This window comes from Saccopteryx bilineata, chromosome 3 (genome assembly GCF_036850765.1).
Source record: "Saccopteryx bilineata isolate mSacBil1 chromosome 3, mSacBil1_pri_phased_curated, whole genome shotgun sequence".
Classification (NCBI taxonomy): domain Eukaryota; kingdom Metazoa; phylum Chordata; class Mammalia; order Chiroptera; family Emballonuridae; genus Saccopteryx; species Saccopteryx bilineata.
Genome location: NC_089492.1, coordinates 3392832 through 3418313, shown reverse-complemented (window position 1 = coordinate 3418313; position 25482 = coordinate 3392832). Strand labels below are relative to the sequence as shown.

The following is a 25482-nucleotide window of genomic DNA, read 5'->3' as shown; positions in this document are numbered from 1 at the left end:
AGCACTGTGTCCCCAGGCTGTGCCCGCTGGTGACAGGCTGAGCAGCCCCGTCTTTGGGGGAGGGCCACACAAGGCCCCTGTCACCTGTTACTAATTACACAGAAGCATCCTGGGCAATGCCACAGCCAGACACCAGCCAAACCCCTCTGGCTGGTCCAAATTCTCTCACACGGGCAACGTAGAAAAACCAACAGCCAACACCAGGCAATATTAAAAATCGCACTACAAGATGGTCTCAAAATAGATCCCCATATACAATTCCCATGGCAACCGCCCCAAGCCTGAAAGCCACCCCCCAGGGCGCGGGGAAGGGAGGAGATGTGGGGCAGGGTGGGCTCAGGTTCCTGGGCCCTGGCCCCCATTCCAGCCCCATGACTTCTCTGAGGAAGGGACAGCAGGTGTGGGCAGGGGTCTGAGGTCCAGCAGTGTGGGCAGCACCTGCGCCCGAGAGTGTGCGGCCGGCTGGGTCTCAGGGAGGGCAGTCCAAGCCTGCGGAGCCCTCATGGGCTCCTCCCTGACCAGTCTTCCCAGTGTGGCCACGCACGCTCGCGGCAGTGCCAGGCCGAGAAGGTGGCTGAGGCGGGAAGTGGCCAGCCCAGTGGTGGGGGGCGGGCAGGTGGGGACAAAGCAGGAGAAACAAACCACGGGCATGGCCTCCCCACCCCAACCCGTGCAGGGTGGACGGAGGGGTAGGAGAAGGACTTCAGGGCAGCCCTGGGCCTTGGACCTGGGGACTTGATTCCCCTCGAAGCCTCTCACTGAAGAGCCGGCAGGACGCTCCAGCCTTGCCTGGTAGAGACGGCCAGGAGCTCACCGACGGTGTGAGCCGGGGCATGGGCGGGGGCGATGGCCAGCGGACACAGGGTTTCTCTTTGCATCGGTTCTAAAACTGACCTTGGAGGTGGAAGAAAGAAAACCTCGCCAGGCTTGTGCCAGGAGTCATGAGGGGACGCTTCAGCAGCACCTGGCAGGTGCCAGGTGAGCACCCACCACGTGATAGCCAGTTAGCAGCCCTGAGGAGCAGCCCTGCTGGACACCAGGAGCCCACTGCACCGATGGGGGCAGTCGGGTCGAGAGCTCTGAGGGCTCAGCAGAACCGCACGGCCAGCAAACGGCGGGTCAGGAGAGGACTCGTGTGTTCCAGCAAAAGGTCAGCTGCTCACACCTGGTGCAATAGATTACGCCCCCTTTGCAGTTTACAGAACTGCCCCTCACAAGACGGCCAGGCGTCCCTGCCTTCTGCTGCAGCCAGGAGAGGGGTGGGACTTTGGGGTCCAACAGGATGGATTTATCACAACATCAAGCTGAGCCACACCCCGTCCACAGCCCCTGCACATCAGAGTCCAATTTGGGGTCCCCCTGCTGGAGCCCGGGAGCTCCGGCCAGCCCAGCTGGCTCCCGGCACCTCCACCAGTACTGGCCACTCTCGCACCCTAGGGAGACAGCACCCCACGCCTGTTCCTGGCAGCCCACTTGGGGTGTGCTATGGACTGAAAGTCTCTGACCCCCCCCCCAAATCCCTGTTGAAGCCTTAATGTGATGTGTTTGGATGTGAGCCTTTGGGAGGTCACCAGGTTTGGTGAGGTCAGGAGAGTGGGGTTAGTGTCCTTACGTGAAGAGGAAGGGACCAGCGTTCTGTGTCACGTGAGGACCCAGTGCGAAGGCCGCCGTCTGCAGGCCGGGAAGAACGTCCCGCGGAGTGTGACGGCACCCCGATCTCGGACCTCCAGCCTCCACAGCTGTGAGAAAGGACCTGTGTTGTTTCAGTGGCCCCCGTCTGTATCATTGCGCTATGGCCATCGACAGGCTGACTACGACAGGGTGGGGGCCAGGGCCAGGGCCAGACTTCAGTGTGCCCCAGTGACATCTGTCTTCAAGACAAGGGGCCGGGTCCTCCCGTGTCACAGACTAGGGACCTGAGGTTCCTTCTCATCCCCAAGGCCACACCAGAAGGGGCCAGGACTCGAACCCAGGACCCCATACCCCAGCTCTGGCCCATAACACCTGTGCCATCCCCACCCTGGCCAGACGGCTTCCTGCCCACCTTCCTCCGGCTGAGTCCCTCCTCCTAGCAGACATGTTTATGGGAACCGCTGGCGTTGTGATGGAGCCAACGCAGAGGCCCCGAGGTGGGGCAGAGTGGGGACCCACGGGGGGCTGGCAGGGCCTGCAGAGTGCTTCCCTGAGAGCCACACCAAGGGCCACGTCCACTGACACGCAGCTCAGCAGCACGGCCTTTGCTCTGCCCGAGCCTTTCCCACACTAGGTGCTCCCCGCCCCCCAGCTGTGGCCTCGCTGACCCAGACGTGGGGAGGGTGGGAGAAGCAGCTCTGGCCGTGAGGCCAGACACACTGGGCGTCCAGTGCTGGCTCGGTGCTCCCTGAGTGAGCCCCAGGAAAATTACTTCAGCCCCAGAGCCCCAGAGAGCCCCAGCGGTCCCCAGCCCGAGGGGAGCACAGCTGAAGCAGCTGGAAGCAATGAGCAAGACGGGGCCCTGTGCTGGGACCTGCCGGGACCCGGCATGCCTGACTGGAAATGAGCACAGACACACTCGGGGACTCAGGATGGGGAGCGGGTGGCTGAGGAGGGGGACACCCCCTCTGAGCACCTGCACTCCCTTCCACCCACCCCTGACCCTTTTCTTCCCCCCCTCCCCACTTCCCACCATCGTCCTTAGCCAGAGTCAAGCTCAGCTTCTCCCAGAAGCCTCCTGCGACGGACCCTGCTGGTGTCTCCCAAACTTCACAGGCTTCTTCCTGGGCACACAGCCAGACTACGTTTTCTAGAATTCCTTGCAATACGTTAAGACCATGTGACTGTGTCAGCCAATGGGATGTGGGGAGAAACAAAACACCAACCCCAAGTTTCCCCCATGAAAGACGCCCTGCACGTGCCTCCAAGCACTTTCTCTATCGGCTAAAGGGAGAGGACAGCAGGGACCTGGAGAAGAGCGGAGCCACAAGATGGAAGGAGCCTGGGGTCTGAATGACGTAGTGGGTCACACCTGCATTCGTGTGAGAGCAAAACAAACGGGCCTGGGCTGAGCCACTGAGACGCGGGGTTACTGTTACCATGGTTAGTCTATGCCTGCACATCCCTGAGTCCTCTCCCAGTGACAAAAGTGTCCAGGGTGGCTTCCTTCTCCAGTCCCTCCCAGACCTTGGCCCTCCAGACCTTCATTAGCCAGTTCTTGTCCATCTCCCTCCTGGCTGTGAGCTCTTTGGAGGACTGAGCGACAACCTGGGACTTACTCCTATCCACTCTCCTAGCTGGGGCTGGTGCACTGTAGGCACTCATAAATTTCACCCAGTGAATACACCAGAATTGTTCAGAACAGGGCCACATGAAAATGAGACATTTGTCCCTACAGGGCCCTTCAAACGTAGTTTGCTCCTGGTTCTCCAAGGGTAGGTGACGACTTTTATGAGCCACAGGCCAGGCACCATTCTAAGCTCTTTCCACGCCCACACTCCCTCTCCCCTCCACAAAACCAAGATGCACATGGCCACAGCCCCAGGCTGGCAGGTGGCAGAGCCAGGATCAAAGCCCAGGTCGGGGCCCCAGCTGCACGTGCCTCCCCAAGAGGCGGTCAGCATCAGGGGGCCCTGGGCAGTCCAGCCCAAGGGTAGATGGTCCCCAGAGCCGACCCTGTGAGCCGCTCACCCCCAGCTCTGTGAAGTGAGAACGAGAGCTGCCTGCCAGTCAATCAAACACGAGGCATCCGAGGGAGGGAAGATGAGCCTGAGACCAGGCCTCCTTGTCCTGCAGCCCCCTGGGGCTGGAGAACAAAGACCCCTCCTTGAGGGCTTGGAGACCAAAAAGCCTACAGAGACACTACCCTCTGCACACAAGATGCCTCACAGACACCACCTGTCCCTCACGAGGTGGGCACATGTGTCATTAGCAATTCTCTCTAATACAGGAACCCCACTGTGGAAACGCTGAAATTCTCCACAGCTTCTGGGGAACAGCCACACCCTTACCTGCTCCTTCTACCCCTCATGGCCCCATCCCTTTCATCAACCAACTAAAGGTTGTCACCAGGCACAGCCGGCCCCACAGCACGTGTCTGTGCTGGACGTCAGATGCTATCACTGGACCTGTGAGCCCCCACGTAGCAGATAGGGAAACTGAGGAAGAGACACTGAGTCACACCAAGAAGAAGGGACAGCACTGGACTTCTGAGCGGACCTGTCTAACCCCAGGGCCTGTGGCTATTTCTACAATACTTCTCCTTTGGGCTAGTCTGACCCCAAATGCCAAGAAGTGTTCATCACTGGCCTACTTGGACTGCTGGTTTGTTCAAACTCCAAGAGGCAGCTCAGGGCCCACTGAGAACATGATTCCTCTAAATGTCAAGCGCTCAGTGAAGAGTAGAAAGTGGGCCGGACCCCTCACAGAAAGGAAGTAAAACAAGGCAAATGCCCCTGAGCCCCATGGCCACCGAGCAGCTTCTGTCACCCCTGCCAACATGCCCAGCACTGCGGCCAGCCCAGCGCCCCCAGCTGCGGGCTTCCTCACCTCCTCCCACCGACCGCAACACTCCCGCCCGGCTGGACACTACTGGACTTGAGAGCTCCACCTTCTCCCCAGATTTCGGGACCACGAGAACGCCTCGGAAGCCTCTGGGCTCCCCGCTCTCGGGAGAAAGGATTCCACGATGTCTTAGAGAGATCTGTCCTGGAGGGCATGCCTCTCGGGCCCCCAACTCTCAGATTCTCCACTTCAGGACTGGAGCCCACCTCCACTCTATGGCTGAGCCCTGAGGTCACTGTCTGTCAGGGACCACTGCCCCATGCTCAGCCGTGGGGGGGCTCTCAGGACACCCTTCTCTGGTGCGGGTTCCCGTTCCCGCACCGAGGCGCCCAGCTCTGCTGAGGTGGGCACAACAGGTGTCCACCAGGGCTTTTGGGGGCCTCTGCGCCCTCCCCTGGGCGGGCCCTGGTGCAGCTGCACGGCCAGTGCTCACGTCCACGGGCACCACGCTCCCGGAGGTCTGAGGCCTGCTGGCTCAGAGGTGCTGAGCTGGCCTCCAGCCCGTGTGGCCAGGCGGAGACATCGGCTCCCGTCTTCAGCCAGAGCAACGAACAGCCTCTCCCAGCTTCATGTGAGCCCGCGCTAACCACTCCCTCTCAGAGCACGGCTTCACTGTCACACCCGCCGGGCAGGGCCACGGGAGCCCGCGCCGACCACTCCCTCTCAGAGCACGGCTTCACTGTCACACCCGCCGGGCAGGGCCACGGGAGCCCGCGCTGACCACTCTCTCTCGGAGCACAGCTTCACTGTCACACCCGCCGGGCAGGGCCACGGGAGCCCGCGCTGACCACTCTCTCTCGGAGCACGGCTTCACTGTCACACCCACCAGGGCAGGGAGCCCACGCTGACCACCCCCTCTCGGAGCACGGCTTCACTGTCACACCCGCCGGGCAGGGCCACGGGAGCCCGCGCTGACGCCCTGCAGGCCCCTTCCCCTGGGGTCAGACTTTTCTAACGAGAAACCCCTAAAGCAACACAGTCCTTCCCGACACAGCTAGCAATCACTGAAGCCGCGAGCTTTGGGGCGCACGGCCCTCGGTGCCCCCGAGGGGCTGCTCCCCGGGAGGCAGGCGATGTCACCATCCCCGAGAGCCTCCCTGGGCCGCCATTTCTGTGGCCAATCCTCACCCTGGAAGTCCCAGCTTACAGGTGAGAAAACTGCTCAGCTTGGGTCACCGGCTTGCCCCATGTCACACAGCCTGAGGGCAAAGGGCAGGATTCGAACCCAGGTCTCCAGAGGAGGCCAGGCTCCTCCCTCACAGGAGGGCAGACTGACGCCAGACCGGGAGGGAGCTCACCCCTGGGGCGGAGTCACTCCAGGAGTCACTCGTTCACCAGCGAGCGCTCATTACGCCTTCGCTGTGTTCCAGGGACCAAACTAGGCCACAGGGACAGGAAGAGGCGAGGACGAAGGCCACAGCCCCAGCACCCTGCCACCTCCCGCGCCTGGAGCCAGGGGCTCCCTCTCCACCTCCGCTCCCCGGGCCACAGGTGTTACCACTCGGTGGGTGCTGAGTATCCTGGGTGAGGTGAGCACCACACTCACCATCGGCTGGGCTCGGGGGCCTCCTGGGAAGTGCGGTCTGGGGGCCTGTGGCTCCTGGGTCTCGTCCCCTCCACCACCTGGTCCCACCTCACGGCTGTGGGAACTCGGGGAACGGTGCCCAAGGCCAGCAAGACTGGCAGCTTCCCTTCCGGCTGGCACAGTCTCTGCCCAGAGCGAGCCAAGTCGGGCTCCTGGCTTGGCCTCAGCCAGCGGCGGCAGACGTGGAGGGACCAACGTTCCAGTGCCTGGTCCTCTGGGGGTGGCACAGGGGACAGGGAGGGCCCAGCCTGAGGAAGGAGCCTCCGCCCAGACTGTGGAGGGAGGGACGCGCTCCCCTGCCTCCGAACTCCATCTCCCACCCACCTCCCCCGGAAATCCACATACGGTCTCGTCCGAGGGTGGAGGTGGCAGTTCTGAAGCTGGCTGGGGCCTGTGCAGCTCTGGGGGACGTGGCTGGATGACACCCAGGGCCACCTCCAGGACTGCTGAGGCTGGGGGAGGGGCAGGAGGGAGAGAGCCCGTTCCTAAGAGGGGCTGCCCTGCCCCTTGGGTCCAGTGCTTGAGACCAAAGCCACCACCCCACACAAAGCTTGGTCCACACTCACCAGACACAGGGACAGACTGCAGCCTCCCACATCCCTCTGCAGGCCCTGCCACCCATGGCTTACCCACGGCTCACCCTCAGCCCAGGGTCATTCGTAGGCGCTCTATGCGCCACAACGCAGCTGGGGTTACTTAGCTGAGCGCGGGGGAGTCTCTGGCGGAGGTAAGGCTCTGCACCTGTATTCCCTCTCTGAATCCCCGCCCAATCCTTTGAGTTGATACTCTTACCTCCCCCACCCTGCAGTTGAGAAAACAAGGGCACAGAGAAGTTAAGTAACTAGTCTGGGGCCACACAGCAGTAAACACTGAGCCAGGATTTGAACCCAGTTGGTCAAATTAATTCCTGTGCTGTGCCACCTCCCCCTACTCTTCCCAGGTGCTCCCCCACCCCAGGCCAGGGCTCTCTCTCCAGCCCCCTCCCCGGTCTTCCCCCACAGCCCTCCTCCTCCCACAGGGAGAAGACTGCTGCCCTCCTGCCACAGGGCCTTGGCACAGCCTGTACTGCTCCCTTGTCCTGCCAAGTAGCTTCTCCCTGAATCATTCGGTCTCAGCCTCCACAGCGCTTCCTCAGGCCACTGGCCCTGACCACTTCCTCCCCGGTGTGCCTCACGCCTTATGGCTTGGATGTTGTCTTCACTGGTCAGCAAGCATCTCCCCAAACACGTCTGTGCGGTATCTGTGCCCGTTTCAGTCACCTCTGAGCCAGCGGCCTCGGGCACGGCGTCGGCCCAGCCCAGCGCCCACAGTGCCCACTGTTTATTCACTGCATCCCGGGCACCGGGCAGCAGGCCAAGCGCTCCCCACAGGGTCCCGTTTTCTCCTCTCACCGCCGCCGGGACGCAGCCGCGCTCGCCCATCGCACAGGAGAGCCCCGCGCTCCGCGGCCTATGCCCAGCCACACGACTGGAAACCAGCCCGGCGTGGGAGCCCACGGCGGCTCTGACCACTGGGCTGCGCTCCCCTCTCTGACTGGCTAAGTGGCGGAGTTGCCTACAAAGATGCCGGCGGGGGGGAAGGGGACAGGCCTGAGCAACAAGGAGGCGGGAGGCCCGTCCTCGGTAGAAGGAACCGGAGCCCAGCCTGCAGGAGGCAGGAAGCCACGGAGGGGCCGTGTGGGCGGCCACGCATCTCAGAAGTGTGGACTGGTCCCTGCGGTCTTCGGGGAGGCCCTGGGGCACAAGGGTCGCCGGCTTTAGGAAGGTCACCAACTCTGCAGGGGCTCAGACAACACCGCTGGTGCAGCAGCTACTCCCTTTGCCGGAAGGCAGGAGAGTCCAGAACCTTCCATGGTATGGCGGCGGTGGGCAAATCCTACCTCGAGGGGTGGGGCGCTGGCAACCTGGCACAGACCCCTGGGCCCACCCTGCTTAGAGGGGTCAGTGCGTGGACCAGCCTCGGAGTGACACTGACCTCCTACGTGACTGCCCAGGGACAGCACGGAGCTCAGGAAAGCGAGTCCCCGGGAAAGGGGCCCAGCCCCAGGGGGAGGAAGGGCTCTCTGCCCAGGGCCCGCTCCTAGAACAGCTCCTGGCAGCCTCATGGGAACCAGGATGGGCCCTGCAGGTGCCCTGGGGTTTGGAAGAAAAGCAGAGAACAGGCAGGGCAGACGAGGGGTGCGGGAGAACCCCAACTCCCACGGAGTGGGGCTGCCCTCCCAACTAGACTGCCCACCACTTCTTGTGAACACCTGCTCCTCTGATGTGTGGGCTGTTGTATTTTTCAAGCATTTGCTTTTCAGAAAGACCTGGAGAATATTCCAGAACAATTAAATATAGCTCCCGTGGAAGCTGTCCCACTTACATGCCTATGTGTTCATTCAACAAACTTTCTCCTAGGGCCCGCTCGATGCCAGATGCTGGCGGACGGACGCCTCGGCCACAGCGAGGTGGAGAAGGCGGCCATGCCATGCCATGCCCATGCCACGAGGGCCGAGGGTGGAGGGGGCGGGGGAGCCCAGCCCGGGAGGAGCGCAGCACCACACAGGGTGACAGCTGTGGAGCTGGCGGGGGCCTGGCGCTGCAGGGACACACAGGAAGGGCACCTAGCCAACCAGAGAGGACTCCTCAGACCACTCTCCAGCGGTCAGGAGCCTGGGTCTGCCTGGAGCAGGGCGCAGTGCAGGACGGGGCTGAGTGGCCGGCCAGGTAATGGACTTCGGGGCCCTGTAAGCAATGCCCCTTTGCTGTAGACTGCAGGGAGCCATCAATGGCTCTGGAGCAGGGGAGGGAGACTCACTCTAGTCTGACGGACCCCGGGCAGCCTGATGCACTCCAGCACGGGCCCGGCGCCCTCGGAAACGCACGCCCTGGGAGCAGGCCGAGGGGTAACGAGCCCCGGTGCGGTGTTGCGTAAGGCGCCGTGGCCCCTGCCAGCCCTTTAGAAACAAACGCTTATGTCATCCCCAGAGGAAGCCAAGTTAGAGAGGGCGCCTCTGTGTGCCCAGAAAGGACCGAGGCTGAACTGGACAACGTGAACTGAAGGAAAAATCCCAGAGCATTTCCGATGGCCGGGACGTGGGGGGCCGGGGTGGGGGCGAACTGCAGCCAGGGCATGGGCTGGGGGGCGCCCGCTGTCTCCTCTGAAGGACAGAGAGGGTGAGGTCCTGCTGGTGGGCGTGTGCCAGTGACCTGACGGGGGGAGAAGGGAAGGGCGCTGAGTGGCCCCCAGCGAGGACGTGCCAGGCCCAGGAGGAAACGCCCACGGAGAGGAGGGCAGCGTGGGGCCAGCCTTGGACTCCCGGCCGGCCGCAGGGTGGACAGCAGGTGTCTGGGACAGGCGAGAAGAAAGCAGCTGGGCAAACCCCGGCCCTAGTGGCCGGGAGCAGTCCCCACTTTAGCCCCGTCTTCTCCTCTGAGTCCTTGACAAGGGGCTCTTGTGACACCCCGAGATACCAAACACAGCAGCCAGTGGCCTGTGTCTCCAGCAGCAGGTCCAAGGGTGTCTGTCCATCACCAGCCACCGGAGACCTCGGCACCAGCTTCCTCCCTGAGGTTATTCCCCACGTGGTCAATGTAGGTCAGACGGGGAAGGGAGAGCTGCCCGAGGGGCCGGAGCGGACCATGTGGTACCAGGTCACACACCAGGACACGTGGGACCCGACCACAGCTGAGGGCCGTCCCGTCCCAGGGTGTGACAAGCAGAGTCTGCAAGCCCCTGAACAGGCTGCCAGGGCGTCCCTTATCCCCTGCAGTCCAGGACCCATGTCCCCTCGGCCTCAAGGCAGTTGTGGGATGGGGGCGTGCACCCACACCCCCTTCTCTGTCATCTCCCAATGACTGGTCTAATTGCGGCTGTGTGACCCACCCCTGACCAGTGTGTGTGTGGGAGGGGGGGTCTTCCGGGGAAGTCTGTTCGAAGGGAAATCTCAGCTGGCATAGGCGTAACCCTCTGACCTTTGCCCCATCGTTCTTCCTGCCTGGAACAGAGATGTGACCAACACGAGGACAAATGCCAACACACTACAGAAGAGAAAGCCAGAAATTGAAGGAAGCTGGACCCCCCCCCCCGATGGCCCTGGATATGGTACACCAAGGCCAGTACGGTCACTCCCTGAACAATCCACCCAGATGTCCCCTGCGAACTTCTTGTCCTCTGGGTGCCTCCAAGCGAGCCACACCTCGGCGTGGGCCTGGTCAACGCTCCTGACACCAACACGACCCAGGGAGCCCTCCACAAACAGGGGGGCACGTTCTGGTCAAGTTCAGTGACCAACACTTTCGATAATAGGAGCTATAACCTTGGACATGTTTTCTTTCTGTCCTTCCTCCTAGGAAGCTCCCAGTAAATTCTGAACTTCTATCACAACCATCATGGAGCTTAATATACGTGAATCACAGACACTGTCGACTTGGGCACCTGGCTTTATACCTTATCTTTAGGTATATAAGCTATCTCAAAATCTTCCCAGAAGGGAAAGGGTAACAATAAGCTGAAAACATAAACCCATATATAACGCATGCTAATAAAAGAAAGGAGGCAGAAAAATATTATCAGGAAGAAAAAAGAACTTAAGGCAAAAGTATCAAACACCATGAAGAAGCTTGTTGCATAAGGGACAAGCTTCCTCCACCAACCTTTGTGCACCTAACTGCTGAGCTTCAGAATACATAAAACTGAGAGGGTCGGAAAGACAAGGAGAAACGGTCCACCGAAATGACAAAGCACAGAAAGAGACACTAACGGGTTTCCCTCAGAAATTAAGTAGAAATAATAATCATAATAATCAGGTAATTGCACGCAAGGGCACAAGTTCAAATACATAGGGAGTCGGGCAGCCAAACTCAGCAACGGGAGGTGACCCGATGTCGTGATGATGGGGACCATAGTGAACGGAGCGGAGAATATACTCTATTAAAGGCATAAAAGTTCCCTAAGTCATGGTCACTTTAAAGTCCACATGTAGAGCCTGACCAGGCGGTGGCGCAGTGGATAGAGCGTCGGACTGGGATGCGGAAGTACCCAGGTTCGAGACTCCGAGTTCGCGCGCGGGCTCATCTGGCTTGAGCAAAGAGCTCACCAGCTTGGACCCAAGGTTGCTGGCTCCAGCGAGGGGTTACTCGGTCTGCTGAAGGCCCGCAGTCAAGGCACATATGAGAAAGCAATCAATGAACAAACTAAGAAGTCGCAACGCGCAACGAAAAACTAATGATTGATGCTTCTCATCTCTCTCCATTCCTGTCTGTCTGTCCCTGTCTATCTCTGCCTCTGTAAAAAAAAAAAAAAAAAAAAAAGTCCACATGTAGATATGCTTCATTGAACACGTGTGCGGGGTGATTTAGCCAGGAGTCGCTAGCGTTCAACCCTCTGAAAGGAACTTAAGTAACATAACCAACGAGTTGGATTGAATAGGTTGGTGTCGAATATGGGATGTACAACAAAGAGGTAAACACTCTTTCCAAGTATCTGTGCAACTCGGTAAAAAGTCATCGCCGAGCCACCAAGAAGGCGTCCAGTAAATTGTGAACTGTAGAACTGTGCGTTCAAAACGTGCCTATTGAGAAGGAACTGCTCAATAACTGTCAGCTACCTCAAACGTTTCAACACAACAGCTAATAATCTCAACAACTTCAAGGGTGAGGCTTACTCTTCCTGCTATTGTTATGTTCTTGTTATTACGGTCATCACCCTATTTTATAGGGGTCCAAAGCCAAGGCACAGAGAGGGTGCGGCACACACCCACCGTCACAAGATGAGTCCACAGAAAGACAGGATAATACCTCGGTTGTCAGGATCTAAAGTGTCTGCTCCTAATCACTATACAAACCAAAGTGCACACGCGTGTGTGTGAGTGTGTGTGTGTGTGCGCATGCGTGGATGTATGTATGTGTGCACACATCTAACTGTATAACTTTAAAATGCACACTTCAAATAACTCTTGTATTCAAGAAAAAATGAACTCACCTGCAAAATATTTTCAAAGAAGGGGTCATGAGAGACTGATGGCTCACAGCTTAGGGTGGCCCTCAGAGGAACGTGTATAGCATTTCACCCATTTGTTAAAACAATAGAAACCCTCGCACCTGTCTGTGAACTGACGTATGAAAAGAAAAATGAAACTAAAGGAAGCAAAATAAGTATTTAATAAACACAAAGGCAAAATCAGTAAGTTAGAGAACCTCATACAATTAAACCAAGAGCTAATCCTTTTAAGAGATCAATAGACGCCGGACACGGATTCCAAACGTTGCCAAGCAATGGGAGAGCCAGGGACAGTGACAGCGGCCGGTGCCTGGGGGGGGGGGGGGCAAGCGCCTCGTCCTCCCTGCACGGTGACCTGTTGGCAGGGGCCACCCCCCAGGACTGGGGCTGAGAGGCTGACCGGTGCCAGGAGACATCTACTTTGACTTATTTTTGTTTGATTTTTCATAACTTTTTTACTATGCAACTTTTCAAACATGTCAGAGGGCAGGAAGAAACAGCAGAACAGAGACCCCCAGATACAAACGGTTCAGCTTCAGTAGCCAACGACTCGAGGCCAATCTCACTCCAGCCTAAACCCCCACCCACATCCCCCGCTGTCCAGACGATTCCGTCTCAGCTCTGGGGGTGGGGGTGGGGGTTTAACATAGTGCTCTCCAGCGTTAAGGACTCGTTGATGACAAGGAACCCTAGAAAAGGAACCCCACCAAAGACTTAACCTAAACTGTGTGTATTTGACTTCAGGAGTACTGCATGCTACCTGTTGAAAAACCCAGTGAAGAAAGAAGATTAAAGGAAGCACGGTCGTTTCACACACCCCCAAACATGCCAGAGGGGCGGAATCATCCACAGTGTACCAATGGGGACGCCGTGTCGGGGTCTGGCCACCGTCCCCAGCCTGTGGGGATCTGAGCTGGCATCGTCGCTCACATCCTGGGCTGAATCCACACCACCCTGGCAGCCTGTTGACCCAATGGACAACCAGCTTTTGAGAATAACAGTAGAATAATTAACACATTGTAGCAACAAAATCTGCTTGGCCGTAATTCAACAAACTCACACTCATACACAAGGTCCCGCAGCGAACCACCATTGGTTGAGTGAGCTCTAGGTGACAAGCCCTAGACTACGTGTCCGGTCCATTTTCTCCTTAAATGTTCCCAGCAGCCTGAGGAAGGTGTTCTGGGCTCTAAGCCATGTCCCCCACAAATCCCTATGTTGAAGCCCTAACCCTCCACCCCTCAGAATGTGAGCGCATTTGGAGAGGAAGTCTTTTTTTTGTGTGTATTTTTTCTGAAGCTGGAAACGGGGAGAAACAGTCAGACAGACTCCTGCATGCACCCGACCAGGATCCACCCGGCTCGCCCACCAGGGGCGAAGCTCTGCCCCTCTGGGGCGTCGCTCTGTTGCGACCAGAGCCACTCTAGCGCCTGGGCAGAGGCCATGGAGCTAGAGCCCCAGCGCCCAGGCCATCTTTGCTCCAATGCAGCCTTGGCTGCAGGAGGGGAAGAGAGAGACAGAGAGGAAGGAGAGGGGGAGGGGTGGAGAAGCAGATGGGCGCTTCTCCTGTGTGCCCTGGCCGGGAATCAAACCCGGGACTTCTGCACGCCAGGCCAACGCTCTACCACTGAGCCAACCGGCCAGGGCCTGGAGAGGAAGTCTTTAAAGAGGGTAAAGTTAAAATGAGTTCCCCGGGGGGAGCCCTGATCCCATATAACTGGTGTCCTTACAGGAAGAGGCCACAAAGACACAGAAACACAGAGAGAGAAGACCGAGTGAGGGCTCAGGAGAAGACAGCCACCTGCCCGCCAACGAGCGAGGCCTCAGGAGGAACCACACCTGGGTCCGGGACCACCCGTCTCCAGAACCGTGAGAAAGCAAACTTCTGTGGTTTTAGCCTCCCAGCCTGCGGCCCTTTGTTACACAGCCCTGGTGGACACAGAGCTGGACGGGACCCTGTCTCTCTCTTTTTTTTTTTTTTTTTTTTCATTTTTCTGAAGCTGGAAACAGGGAGAGACAGTCAGACTCCCGCATGCGCCCGACCGGGATCCACCCGGCACGCCTACCAGGGGCGACGCTCTGCCCACCAGGGGGCGATGCTCTGCCCATCCTGGGCATCGCCATGTTGCGACCAGAGCCACTCTAGCGCCTGAGGCAGAGGCCACAGAGCCATGCCCAGCGCCCGGGCCATCTTTGCTCCAATGGAGCCTTGGCTGCGGGAGGGGAAGAGAGAGACAGAGAGGAAAGCGCGGCGGAGGGGTGGAGAAGCAAATGGGCGCTTCTCCTGTGTGCCCTGGCCGGGAATCGAACCCGGATCCTCCGCACGCTAGGCCAACGCTCTACCGCTGAGCCAACCGGCCAGGGCCGACCCTGTCTCTTTTACACGTGAGCCACCAGCTGTGAGAATGCACAACCCTCAAACCCAGAAGAGTCTCCAAAGCTGTGCTCTCGCCACCGCCCTGGGCAGCTTGTCACAGAGAGTGGGAGCGGCTCAGTTCAGCGTTCCCCCTTGGACTAGTCAGATCGGGGATGAGGGCAAGTTTTCACGGCTTGGCAAAGGCAGGGACAAGCTCCTGGTCAGCAGCAGGAGGAGCAGACTGAGCCGTGGCCTTGGCCCCCGTCGTGGGCAGGTATATTTCCCATGGCTGGACTCTGGTCACATGACTTGGGCCATGTGACTTGCTCCAGTCCATGGCATGTGGATGGAAGGCTGCCTACCCACGGGGTCTCAGCACAAGAGCCCCGCTCACTCTCCCCGCCCCCTGTGCCTCTATCTTTACCAAGAGGAAAGCCTTCAGTGGTTTGGAACAGCCTGCAGACCAGTAGTGAGGAAAAGGTGCCCAGCTGCGCCATCTGGTTCAGTCATAGCCCAGCTGAGCCACCGGCTGTGAGCCATGATCAATGGGTGTTTTAAGCCTCTCAGTTTGTGGGTGACTTGTTACACGTCACTAGCTAACTGATACAGGAGGTTGAAAGAAGCCGTATGTAACAACACAGTTACAAGCGCAGACCCTGAAGGTAGATTGCCTGGTACAACTCCCGGCCCTGCCACTATGTAGCTGTGTGACCCTGGGCAGATTGCTTACCCTCTCTGATCTCCCCCGTCCTCTGTAAAATGGGAACACTTGACAACAGCTATATGGCATGGTGACTGAGAGGATGAAACTGAGATCATCCCTGTAGAAACGGAAGCCCAGAGACACTCCATGAACAGCAGCTCTGCTGCTGGGGCAGGAGAAAGGAGGCTGACTTTTCCTGGGAGCCTGGTCAGTATGGCCAAGAGAAGCCGATGAGAGCCCTTCCGTCTTCTTCTTTGTTTTATGATGCTGCATCTGCCCTTCCCTCCTAATTTTGGGAGGTAGTGAGCACGCTGTCCCTGGAGGGGCGAGCCGAGTGATGCCATCCGAAGAGGGTAAGACCAGATGAGCTCTGGGCACTGCTGACGGTCAGACAACAAGCACTGAGGCTGACGTGCCCGGCCTCCTGCCCCCAAGCGCAGGCCAGGGAACAGCCTCTGGGACAGCACCGAAGAGGCTGCAGGTGTCACGCACAGAACACTGGGTTCAAGTCCCACCTCCACTGTGCAACCCTGGGCAAGCCGCTGGACCCCTCACCTGCCTGTCACACAGGCCGGGACACGGATGGAAGACGGCAGTGGATGAGAACCTGCCTTGCAGACGACACAAGACAACACAAGCAATATCCATAGAGTTACCCACAGTGACAGCACTCTGGGCCCAACACAGGAAAGGCCTCCACTTCCAAAGTTCTCTCTTGCACTCACTCAAGGCAGGCAAGTATGTGTCCCTTCTCTACCCATGGCAGACATAACCAATCCATCACACACAGAGCACTCTTCCTATTGTGTAACCATGGCAGACATGACTAATCGTGCACGGCACCCCTCCCCACTGGGGCTGCTACTCAGTTCAGCGTTCCAGTGACCACAGTCAACTGGCTGGGCCAGAGTGACCAGGTAAAACCTCTCCATCCCTGGAGATAAGACCAAGACCCTTGGGCTCCCATCCCTTCCTGGTCCCATGGTGTCCAGGAGGCTGTGGGTTCTGGGTATCTGCAACTGCACCCACAGACCCCCTTGGACTAGTCATATCAGGGATGAGGGCAAATTTTCACGGCTGCAAGTACCAGCCTTCCAACTCCAACTGCTAAGAAAATATCCTGAAATTGTAAAGACATCAAAACCATTGTTTTAACACTGCTGAGAACTGCTGAAATAAAAACCCAGCAGAATTTATACATACATACAAGTTCAATAAAGAGGTTCAACGCGCTATAATTGGCAAAAGGTTGGGTGGGGAATACTTTAAACCGCTATAAATAAAGGAATTGTTAAGTAGATAATAGTATGTTTACTTAGTGGATATACAACTGTTAAAATACATTTCCCTGAAGACTTCAGAAACACCAGTCGATGTCTGATGTGAGCGTCAAGAGGAAAGAGGCTCTGGGATGCCAGGCGTACCCACACACACCAGGTGCCTACCAGTGCCTGTGTCTGTGCCTTCCTTGCCATCAGAACCCCAGTGTGGTTGAGGAAGCCCACTTTCCAGACTCCCTTGCAGCTAGGGGTTGGTCCTAGGACACAGTCCTGGCCAGTGCAGGCAGGAGTCCTTGAGTGGGCTGTCCAGGAAAGCTCTTTAGAGAGGAGCAGGCTCCGTGGGCACATGCCTCTGTCTGTTGCTCTTCCTCTTCTTCCTGTCAGGAGGGACACCAGAGGTGACACTGGAGGTAGGGCAGCCACCTTGGAACCATGAGGCACCTGCCTGAGGACAAAAGCCGAGCTGAGACGGCTGAGCAGAAAGAGAGGAGAAGCCCGCGCCTCTGAAGGCACCAGGGAGCCGCCTGTCGGCCCATCTGCCTGCCCCAGAATTCTTCACTGAGGAAGATAACATTGCTGCTTGGTGAAGTCACTGTTAATTGGGTTCTCTGCTACAGGCAGCTGAACGCAGTCCCTAACAGATTCGTCCTAATGAGATGAGAGAAACAGGGAGGAACATTCGGGCAACGATGGGAACGTGAAGGTGAAAAGCTGAAGCCCTTGCTGTGTGTGACCACGACGGGGCCACACAAGAGTCGTGGGGACTTCTGTCCCCTCCTTAGAAAACGTTCTCCACCACCGCTCACTACTCCCCCCTCAGGGATGTGAGAGCTACTCTGTGGACCGACACACGCGGGTGTCCACCTCATCAGGGCCTGGGTCCCTCTGGCCCGAACACTGTCCCAAGTGGGAGTGGGTGTCAGGCCTGCTTTGCCAGTGGCCTGTGCTCCTCGGCACTCAGGTGCTATCGTCGAGGTTGCTGTCGCCCCAGAAATGGCATTCGCACTGGCCGACTCATGATGACCGGGCTCAGCGAGGACAGTTCCCAACCCTGCACCTCCCTGGCCCAGGCCCCTTCCTGGGACCCGGACAAGGCTGCTGGGTCAAGCCCTGCACCCCCCGCAGTCAGGTCCCACACACAGTCCAAGGGGCACGAAGACCTCAGTGTCGCAGGCACGACCGCGGGGCACGGAGCCGCCCCAGATGCCCCAGGAGGCCCGCGGCCCGGCCGGAGCCGGGATCACGTGCCCCGGGGACCCCGCAACACAACACCTCCGAGAGCCTCTGCGTCTGCGTCGGCGTCAGCGGCGGAAGTCAAGCGTGCCCCATCGGTTCCACCCCCACTGAGCTCATCCCGCCACCTGAGCGTGCATACGGACCCACCAGGGCACCTCACCCAGCCCACCTGCGTGACTCGCCCTCTCTCACCTGAGCGGTTCACCCCGGCCCCACCCGACCCAGCTGGTCTTGGTCCCACCTGTGCTCACTTCCCACCCCCACTGGGACGGAGACCAAAGGCTCCAGGCCGTAGTCACCTCCCCTCCCCCAGACACAGAAGTACCTGACGGAAGCTCCAAGCTCACCAGCAGACCCTCACCCAGCTCCTCCATGTACGAAGACCAGGGGGCTCAAAGATGTGGGTGGGGCCAGCAAGAGGAGCCGGTGTGCACACCAAACAATGCTGGGGGCCCAGGGGCCGACGGCACAGCCCGGCTGGCGCAGGGCTGCAGCCCCCCTCTCTGTGGACAGCTCTCCCAGCAGGCTTCACTGGCCCCTAAAGCTCACAGCACCCGCTGTGCGCCCACCCTCCATACCTCCAACAATCAACCGACAGGACCCGAAGACACCACCACCACATGCCTCATGAACTTGCTAATATTCCCAGTCAGTCCCTGAGTACAGTGTACGTTGTCTTGTTCCTGACATTCCATTGGACAGTCAGTCAACAAACACCTGCTAGGAGCACAGTTCGTACCAAGTGTGAGAGGCCCTGGAATTAAAGGCGGCCCCAGCTTTCAAGTGGCTTTCACGTAAGCAGACTCAGCACAGCCCAGACACGGTCACCTACTGACGGGTGTCCAGGGGACAGGCACAAAGACAGTCCCGAGGCCTTGTGAGCACCCTGTTCCCGTCTGGGCAGAGGGATCAGCATGGGCAGAGTCTCCACTTGGACCTGCCCATCCAGTGGCGTTGCAAGGTGTGCGGGAGAAAGATGGACACGGGGGGAGCAGGGTGACACAGGGACAGAGGCAGGGAGAGTCAGGCAGCAGCGAAGTGGACTGCTGGGTGCCATGACAACCTGCCACGGAGTGCTCAAGCCCCTCTGCACCGCAGCCTCGGGCAAAAGCGGGCGATGCTGTCTGCTCAGCGGCCCCTTGCCTTCCTACGGGCCGCACCCACATGTCCGGCAGGGACAGTGACAGCCAAGGACCCTTTCACAGGTGGGTATCTTCTTGCCGGGTGCCTGACAGACTCGCATGGGCCTCTCACTAGAGGTGGTAGCCTTGGGGACCAAGATCACACACCCAAGCCACGGTAGTGAGAAGGTTCCTGACCTGCCATCTTCCCTTAAAACCGGCAGTTCAAGTTCAAAAGGCAGGCGCCTGCGTCCCGCACCTGTTCAGTGGCCCCGAGGCCCAACCGAATGGAGAGACGTTGCCCAAACCACTGAGCTCAAAGTGCTCCTGCTCTCGGGGGCCCAGAGAGTGACCGGCATTCAGCAGGTGCACCCTGAGCACCCCTGTGCCTGGCTGGACCCTGGAGAGCCTGACACCAGTGAGCGTCCAGCACTGGGGACTCAGGTGTCTCCTGCGGATGCTGCGGCCAGAACACAAAACTGGGTGCCGTGCAAGAGCCGCTCCAGGGCAGAGAGGCATGCAGGCTGGGACCAGTCCTTTGCCCATGGGGTGACGGGCACAGTGATGGCGCAGGTGTGAGCTTGGACCTGGGCGGACAGACACGATGACAACTGCAGGATCCACCGTGGCTGCGGCCTGAGGACCTGGCTCGAACCCAAGAGGGTCCGGGGACCCCAAGGATGCATGGCATGGGAGGATGACAATGTGGGCTTCGGAAACGTCACCGTGGTGGCAGGGTGGAGGGTGGCATCCCAGGAAGCCATATTTTCCCAACAGGTTCAGGCTGAGATCATCGAACACCTGGGTTTAGACCCTGTGGCCCCACGAGCCCTGGCCTGGCACCCCACTGTGACAGCACCCTTCCGCTGGATGCTGAGCCGCGGAACTGTCCCATCTCCAAGGGTGCTTCCTAAGCGCAGAGCAGACCCTGGGCAGCCCCTCCCCATGGTCAGGGCTGAGAGACCGGGAAGGGCACTGGAGGGCGGGCCTGGGAGAAGCAGGGGATGGGACATCCCCAAATGACAACTTTCCACTCTCCCAAGAGCCCCCAGGGCACACGTGGCATCCGCCTCCCCGTGCTCATCGCCACAACAGAGGGCCGGGCACGGGGCGAGGAGGCCTTTCACGGGCACGTTCTCTGATGCTCACACGCCAGGAGCATTTCGCTGCACGCCCCCCTGTCACAGATGAGGGGGCCAAGGGTTACGGGATACACTAGGGTCAGGTGTCTAGGAGAAGCCAGGACCGGATGTGAGCAGTCCTGCCTGGGGCTGTGGGACCCCATGATCAGCCCTCTCCCCTGAGTCCCTGGGGAGGCCAGCGGTTCGGCCTGGACCTGCCCCCTCTGCTCTCTCCAGATGCCTGGCCCAGCGTCCTTCTCGCACCTCCATTATCCCCACCACCGGCACCCCACGCCAGCCACAGGTCACCCTGCTCTAGTGTGGACCACCCTTCTCCCACGGCCACCCACTGGCTCCTTCCAAGGCTGGGTGCCCGGTCAGGATAAGGACACGCAGGGCATGCCCGCCACACTCGGCCAACACCACCTAACAAGAGGCTGTGCTCGGGACGGCTCAGTCACCACTCAGGGCCTGGCCGACCCCAGAGCCCCAGGAAGGAGCAAATTTGGAAATATGCTGAGGCCAGCAGACTGGCCGGCTGGGACACCTCCGTCCCCCCAGGCCCTGAGGCTGAGCTCTGCTCACAGTGTCCCGACAAGCTGGGCCACATGCTCATGACCGCTCCTAAGCTTTCTCATCTGCCCCCGCCACAGTTTTCCACCAGCCACTCTCCCCTCTCCCCTGCGTCCACGGCACACAACCCTGTTCTGTGCTCAGAGATCAGCCCCAGGGCCTGTGCTGGGCTCCCCTCAATCCAAGACGGAGCACACCGGAGCCGGAGCCGTCCCCGTGAACTGGACACTCGGGGTGCAGCAACGCAGGGAGGGGGCTGCCCAGAAAAGCTGGAGCGCCAACAGGGGCCTCACAGGACACGGGGAGGTGAGGTCGTCTTCCTGCACGGCCAGACCGGACTTGGGGAGTGCACGCACGCACGCACGCACACACGCACGCACACACACACCCCGAAATCAGCCAGAGCAGGGACCAGGCTCACACAGGACATCATCAGAAGGGACTCAGGGCCTGCGAACATCTCCATCTTCCCCAAGACTGCTAGGGACAGGAGGTGACCCTCACTCCATTTGGCCCTTCCTTTGAGGAAGGACACAGCACGGGACGGGTGTCCTTAGCTGAAAAGGGACAACTTCCCACAGACAGGAGTCCCAGACTGGGGAGAGGCCGCTCAAGGGACCCTTGCACAAAGTCCCTCAAGGAAATGAACACCAGAGGCCCCACCCCGAGGCAGGCACGGAGGACGGTCCACTGGGCAGAAGGGAGACCCTAACCTCTAGGCTTATGTCCCAGAATTCCTCTGCCCGTGGGACTGACTCAAGAGTGCCCACTGCCCTCCTTTCTCAGGCTGGCCCACCTGGGGTCCCCGCCCCTGGTTCCCAGGCTCGGCTGGGACCAGGTACTGCATGTAGTGCCACCTGGGTTTTCCTGGCAAGGCTGGTGTGAGCGCTCTGTGCTAGGTTGGAGAGGGGCAGTCCCCAAGGCTGGCAGTCTGCCTGTCCTGGGTCCCCATGCTAGTCACACCCTGGACCACCTCAACAACCCCTCCCCAGCCCAGACTCACATCCACACCAGTGTGCTGCATCCCCTCTCCTATCCTGGCTGCCCGCCTTTTCCGGTTTCTAAATGAAGACCCTCTGTCTCCTCCTCAGATGACCGCCACAGAGACGGGCCACTCTGTTAATAGACAGGGCCCACCCCACACACACACACACACACACACACACACACCTCCTTTCCACACTACCTGGTAGCCCACCCTACCAGGACCTCACACAATAACCTCAACACTCATCTAACCACAGACCACTCTATCACCTGTGAGGTGGTGAGCCCCCTGTCTCTAGAGGCATTCAAGAAGCCAGCAACTGACTGGTGAGGGAGGTCCTAGGCTGGTGGTGTTAACGTTCCGCTTCTCAATCTGAACGCTGGTTCCCTGGGAATCCCTGGCCGATACACTTGTGATAGGGGCACATTTCTGCGTGAACATTACAGTTCGTTAAAATGTTTCTAAAATAAAAAGCAATGGGGACCCGCTGATCATCTGGCAGGAAGGAGACGGGGCTGGACCACCCTGGAGATCCCCCCAGCGAGGCACTGGGACTGGGATGCTACTGGAAATGTTGTGCCCCTCCCAGCACTGCACATCTCCTTGGGAACACCCCGCGTGGAGGACCCCGGGTGCTCAGAGGTGTGAGGGAACCCGTGGGTGAGCGAGCCAGCGGGTGACCGCGCAGGGCTGCACAGCGCTCGCACACAGGGGCGCCTGCCGTGAGGGAGGAGGTCCTGACTGCAGACAGAGTTCGAGGCCCGCTGCCTTCTCTGCCCCACGGTTTCCCCCGCTGTACAGTGGAGCGGTGCCCCCTCCAGCCTGGCGTGTGGGCACTCGGGCACGGCACTAGCCGGGCAGACTCAGGGAGAGAGAGGGATCCCCGTCTGGTACCAAGGATGGTGGAACTGAGGGTGGCGGGGAGGGCAGGGCGGCAGAGCCCAGGAGGCGCCGGAGGGCAATGCCAGGAAGCCTTCCCAGAGGGCAAGGATGGTCTGTCTGTGCGGGCGGCAGGGGAGGGGTTAACTGGGCTCCGCTGTCCTGCTCTTCAGGCTGGACTACAACCAAGTGCTTGGGTTTCCAGCTCCCCTTCTGCCTCAAGGCCAGGCCTTATCTTGTCATCTAGACCGTCCCCAGAGCCTCCTGAGCGGCACAGACAGGCAGGGCAGGCGCTCAGCGCTCAGTGGAGGAGAGTGTAAACCACGGATGGAAAACTGCCCCCCAAGGGGGTCGGGGGAACCGGGAAGCACGCGCTTTGTGAAAACTGCTCACAATGCCAGCTGCGTAAGAACGAGACCGGGAGGCGTCCCTCTACGTGCTGGACTCCGGCTGGAGCAGCGTCTGGCTTAGCAAACCACGGGAGCCCCCACCCCCATCTCCTCCCCAGAGCGGCCGACCCCAGCCACACTGGAGCCAGAGAGACACCCGCCTCCCTCCGCTCCTTCCCTTACACTGACCAGGCTGTAACTCACCCTCCCGGCCCCTGCAGGTGAGATCTGGATTCTAAGCTTGGGTTCATCTGCTTCCCTGGCCCTGAGGGGCTGACAACTTCAGCCACAGATGTTAGGTTCGAAAAAGAAGAAGTGTTGTGAAGATTCCTGCTCTGTTCTCAAGAGTGGCAGCTGATTAGAGGACCCAGTTTGGGCCTCAAATGCCTCCTGTAGGGAAGTTACAAGTTTGCTAAGTGTCCCTGGCGCACCCAGACCGTAGCCCCGAGCAGAGAAATTCAAGTCATGCACTCCATAGCCCGGCCAGCACTCCTGACGCCCACCACGTACGTCCACCAGCAGCTCGGGGGTGAGGGGGAGGCTTTCCAGCCGCCCTGCTAACCAGACCAGCACAGAAGGGCACATGCCTATCCATGAGCGTTGCCCATCTTTAACACGGCGGAGAGTCCCGAAGGCCTAAGGCTCCCCGAGTTTAGAACTCAGCAATACAATCTGCGAAGTGGCTACACGTGGCGCAGACATTGAGGACGCCCATGGGGAGAAACAGCAAGCGGAGCTGGATTCAGGATGGGGCTGAACCCGCCCTCTCGGAGCCCTCGGGACCTCGGCTCGTCCTCCCCCCAAGGACGGTGGCTGTCCCCAGTGCCCCCGGGGAGATCGGCCAGCGTTCAGCATGCTCTCCTCCGAAGCCTTTTGGGCGCGGCTGTGGGTCCCACGCAGAGTGGTAACTATATGCGTGTTTGAAATCCATTTCACAGAGGGAGCTCACGGCCGCCTTCTGAGGAGCGGCCCTCATCAGCCGATGCGAGGGCCCCTGTCTCCTGCCTCACCTCGAGACCTGGGCTCCAAGTGGAAGCACACTCAAGCCAGCGAGACATCGCTCAAGGTTAGATTAGAAATGAGAACGCCCATGAGGATTAACCTGACTCATTAATATCTCTGTTCAATAGGAGCAAATTCCTTGGAGGGCCTGGCTTGGGACTGGGTTTTGTTCTAGGCCTCAGAGCACCTTGATTTGCATTTATATTAAAAAAAGAAGAAGAAGAAGAAGAAAAAGAAGAAGAAAACAAACTGAATTAACTAGAAAGGTGCTTTGTTTCCTGCTCATCAGCCTCCGAGGATAGCGAGCATGGGACATAAGCCACGTCACAGAGTGGTCTAAGTGCACCTACTAAGTGCTCCTACTGCCGGGGGGCTGGAGGCACCAGGGTTCCCACCAGCCAGCCCTTCAGTCAAGCTGGCAGGTGGTTACTGTGCAACACCCCCTCTACCCGGTGGGGAAACTGAGGCTGGGAGTTGGGAAACAGCCCGTTCATCCAGTGTGGCTGGACTCAGGGTCCAAGTCTTTCCTCTGCAGGACCGCTGAGTGAGGACAACGTCCCCTTCCTGTCCTCGCGTCTTAGTCCAACCCCTCCGGAAAATCAGTCGACCCCTCCGTAAAGGAAGTGAGAAAAACTGGCAGAGTCATCAGATGCTCCCGTGGTCCTGCGCTGATGTGAGCTGTACCCACAGCCCTGGTGCAGACGCCCTCGGTGTGGCCACACTTAGACTTGACTCCGTGGAGTCGCTACTGTTACGAGCGACTCAGAACTACCGATCAAAATCAATACACACACACACCTCCATGTGAACCATCAGTCCAACCACCTCTCTCCTCAGGCAAACTGGGACGTCTTTGGGTTGGACTTGAACTCCCACCCTTCCCTCGTGTAGTTCCCTCCTGGGGCCAGCCAGACGCTGTACGTCCCAGCCTGTGGCCAGACACCCCCGTCCCGGGTCGAGAGCACTCAAGACTAGGGCAGGGCGGCGTTTCTCCTCCCTAAGGCGGTCAGTTTGGGAGGCACATTTCTTGCTTTCAGTTCTCCAGTCAGCAGGCCCATGTCCCCCCAGGACGGCCGCCTGTGCATCAGTGTGTTACAACCATCATTCGTGCTGGAAGTTTAATGACAGAAAGGATGGTAATGACCAACTGGCCCTTTCAGGCACTGGAAGCACACAGTGGGACAGGAAGGGCTCTGGGTTTTGTCCTCTGGGCCAAGAGTGTGGGGCCAGCAGGAGCAAAGCTGGTTACGGAGACAACAGAAAAAATTTCCTTCCCAAACCATGGAAACCTGCAGCCATGAATTATTTAAACATTTCGAGCAAGATGACTCTCTGAAAAGTCTTTTCAACCGAAAAGGAAAGACAGGCCGTCCTGTGCTGGGACTTCCTGTTGCATATGGCACAGAGAAACCCTGTTCTGTCAGCACGCAGGGCTCTCCAGACGACAGAAGACACCGGGGAAAATGAGAGGAGGGAGCCTCTCCTCAGGGCAGGGGCGCAGAGGGGCTGGAGGGGGGACAGGAAACAGACCACCTCAAGCCATCATGGTGGCTCGGACAGGCCCGAGGAGACGACTGTGAAGGGGCAGGGTGCCCGCTGGGACAAGCTGCAGGTCACAGAGACACCAGCTGCCTCCTGCGGAGGAGGGCACCCCACACTCACTGGGACGAAGCTCCCAAAGGTCTCTCTCAGAGGGGAAGGTCCACGAGTTCACCAAAGCCCCAGGCCTCA

General features: G+C 59.1%; 1 protein-coding gene across 1 annotated transcript in view; it reads right to left on the bottom strand.

The window, feature by feature from the left end:
* KCNK9 (potassium two pore domain channel subfamily K member 9) overlaps positions 1–25482 on the bottom strand; it is a 68268-nt gene that overhangs the window by 41618 nt on the left and 1168 nt on the right. The window lies entirely within an intron of this gene.